The sequence below is a fragment of the Ammospiza nelsoni genome, chromosome 2 (assembly GCF_027579445.1).
Source record: "Ammospiza nelsoni isolate bAmmNel1 chromosome 2, bAmmNel1.pri, whole genome shotgun sequence".
NCBI classification, from domain to species: domain Eukaryota; kingdom Metazoa; phylum Chordata; class Aves; order Passeriformes; family Passerellidae; genus Ammospiza; species Ammospiza nelsoni.
Window position 1 is genome coordinate 47,871,994 of NC_080634.1, and position 3,573 is coordinate 47,875,566.

The window sequence follows — 3,573 nt, forward strand, 5'->3', positions numbered from 1 at the left end:
GTCATACAAATACAAAGAAAGACAATTTTAAAAAATGACTGAAATTTTGCTTAATATTGAAAAGCTTAATTAAGGAAGAGCTTGAGGTTTCAGCATTTCTAGTGACCATTTTGTGCAAAGGGGATTTTCTCTGTGTGGATGTGGTACACCATTGGCAGAGTACAGTGAGTCAGCTGTTCATCTGGCTCTGCTGTAGTTCTAACCCTCCACAGCTGAGAATGCTCATGTCACAAGTGGGAGGAGGAGAATATTAACCCCTGGCTAATTCAGAAGATGTCTGTGCTATGATGCAGAGCCTGTAGTGCTGAAGGTAGTTTTGACCAAGAGGTTATGGCACAGGGGCCATAGCTGGTATGAAGATACAAGGTCTTGCTCTAGAATTCCATATTCTTTTGGTCTCTGTTTTACAGACATAGTTCTTTGAGGAGTCTCATAGTTTGAAGATGACAAATTTAGTAAAAAAAGTTGAAGAGGATCTTATTGCTACAGGAGAAGAACTAAATGAACTTTCAGTAGAAAGGTAGGAACATGATGAAATGTCATAATACCCACTGCAAAGTCTCTAGGTATTATTATTAAGAGCAAAATGCTAGAATTTTGTGCTAAATGCTGAGTGATTCAGAGCTTGAGGACACAGTACATGAGTAAGTATTTCTTGTCTTAGTCATCAAACAGCCACATTAAAGCATGACTAAGAAGAAAGGCAGGGCAGCAGTGAAATGTGGAGATGATGAGATAGCTCCATGCTGAGAGCAGAACTGGAGATGAGATCAAAGATGATTGAATTGAGTTGATTGCACCTTGCTCAAAAAGTAAAGAAGTAGGGAAGAGTAAGAACCTTCAATAATTAGAAGCAATCAGAGGGAGAAAACAAACCCCAGAAGACAAGATGTAAAAACAGCTCACATGACACAGTAATCTCATAGCTTATGCTGTCAGCAAAAAGAGATTGGATGAGTTTCTGCAGACTCAACAGTACTTGCCATGCAGAGGCAGTCAGTACTATTGAAATGCTGGAACTGATGGGAACCAGCTAGGCTGTCGTGACTGGGAACAGACGTCCTCCAGAGAGCATGAGACAGCATTCTGCAGCGTGAGAAATCCTTGCCTGTCAGTCTAAACTGCTGGTTTGTTTGGAGGACTGGGACCTCTGTCTTTCATGAGATAGGAATTTTGCCTTTTTCTTCATTGGTGTCTGTAGGTACCCAGTCTGGTTCTCAGTGAAGATGGAACAATCTTTTTTTTTTTGTAAATGCAGCCTAATGGATATTAATTTTCAGCAGTTATATGAATTCTAAATATCAGCATTAGGAGGAGCAAGGGTGCCTGTGTTTGTGAATATATTCAAGAAAGAGTACAATGTTGGGAGCTTTTCCTCTCCAGCTCAGTGTGAATTAATGTTTTGTAATGTTCTAGGCATAACTCACCTCGAGTTGAGCTGTTTATATTCCCCTGTGGAGAAACTGCTTAAGTTCATGCAGGTCTATACCATCAAGCAGTTGAAACTTGAGCCACTTGTGTGAATCTTGCCTCAGGAGGTTTGAGGTTGCTGCTGAATATTTTTGGCCTGTGGACAGAGGTAGGATTTGCATTAGCAGTGTCTCAAAGGTGGCTGAAATCTTGAGGGTCAAAGTAGCCACAGTTAGCCCTAAGTCCCTGAACACACAATAGCTGTGAGTTGTATGCCTGTGCTGCCCACCTAAGAAGTGTAGGGGAAGACTCAGGCTGCTCTGTGTTTAATGGGAAAAGGAATAAAGACTGTGATCTCCTTTCTTAAATGCTGTTTAAAGATGTAAAAATTATCTAATTTTATCTTTTACTCAGGAATAGCTTATCTAAGGACTACTCTTGAAAGGAATTGCTGGGAAGGCCAGTTACAGGCAGAATTTAGTATTGAGCTTTATCTCATGGTGTATATCTCATGCTGTCATATTGCCTGCACCAGCTTTTCTTAGTTTGCTTAAGAATCATTTGAATGAAAAGGTACCATGGATTAAAAAGTACTATGCTTATTGGCCTTCTTGGCAGATCATGTCGGTTCTCCATAATGTGGTAGGATTTCCCAATGTTGTAGTATTTCCCAAATACTCTAGAGCAAAGATCATAGCTGTATATCCATGAAACAGGAAATCTTTAGTGATGTCTGTGTATCCTATGAAATAGGAAACCTGTAGTGGTTAGTCTGAGTTGACATAATTTTCAGAAGGGCTGAGGAGGTATGAAGTGGTATAGAGTAAATTTTCATATGAAAAAAGTGCCACATATTAATGGAAGTGTGATCTCACTGCAAAAAGATAAGGCCAGGAATTTTGAACAGTGGGAGCTTATCCTCAGGCACTGAAATCCTTATCCTGACTTGTGGAGTCACCATCCCTGGAGGTATTTAAAAGTTGTTGTATATTTGGCTCTTAGGGACATGGGTTAGTGGCAGCAGACAGTGCTGGGTTAATGGTTGGATTCAATGATCTTAGGGTTTTTTTCCAATCTAAACAATTCTATGATTCAATGAAGAGATCTTAATGAACCTAATTTTCTCCAAGTATTTCCTGCAGTTCACTTACTGAGCACTCATGTAAGGCATCTTCAGTAATTAGCCAAAAAGAGACACCAATGAACAGTTCTGAGAATCTTAGCCTTTCAGTCTTAATTTGGGCTCTAATTTTTGAATTTTTGCTCTTATAAATGCATAATTTAAAGTTATTTCAGTAATGGAAGTTTTTTGATTCTCTGTTCTAAGAGAGACCCCACTTGTAAAACCTTATTAAAAGGCTGACTTTTTTCAAAGCATGTTGCCAGTATAGTTCTCTTTTTTTGAGTGTGACATTAGCATGTGTTATGAATGAGTGGTTGTGATCACTTTAAAAATTGCTTAAAAATTGCTTAAAAGGCTTACATATTTGCTTTTACCTTTCAGAAATGTTAAGAAATGAGCTTCATTCTCACTGTTCATGGACAACTCTAATGCCTCAACTTTTGAATAGCATTGAAGCAAAGTTTCAAAGTGAATTTGAAGTGTTTCATAGACTCTGCACTATATAGACTTTGCTTGAACCCAAGGAAAATGGAAAATATAATAATAATAATAAACCCCCAATATTTTCTTTTGTCTGAATACTGTGCAAAGATGCTTTAAATGACTAGACAAAAATTATGAAAGCAGCATATGACCCAAATTATAAATAAAATATGAGGACTACTGGACCAAAATCTGCATGCAGGAAAAATAGAGTGACAATCAAATCTACAGAGAGGACTATTCAAGTACATTTACTGAGCCCTCAGTCCTCACACTTTTACAGTTGAGAGTCACGTATTTTGAGCACCTGGACTGCTAACAGTCTTTCCAGAAATTCACTGCGTGACTCTGCAAATGTTTAAGCAGTTCTTGGATCTTTGACTCATCTCTCTGTTCTTGGTGTACCTGGATTTTGCTTTCGTCTGTCCATCTATGATGACTTCCACAGCTTCCTAATTATGTAAGCTGTGACTGAGAATGGCCCACAAATTCTGAGTGTTTGCAGTTATGAACTAGAAAAGGATTTTTTACCTGAGGGAATAAAATACTCAAATTTG

The 3,573-nt window shown here is 38.4% G+C and overlaps 1 long non-coding RNA gene across 1 annotated transcript; it reads left to right on the forward strand.

The window, feature by feature from the left end:
• Positions 1–412: 412 nt before the first annotated feature.
• On the forward strand, positions 413–3,573 carry LOC132070281 (uncharacterized). Its single transcript, XR_009417935.1, has 2 exons — positions 413–520; positions 2,915–3,573. It is a non-coding gene; the product is annotated as an uncharacterized LOC132070281 (long non-coding RNA).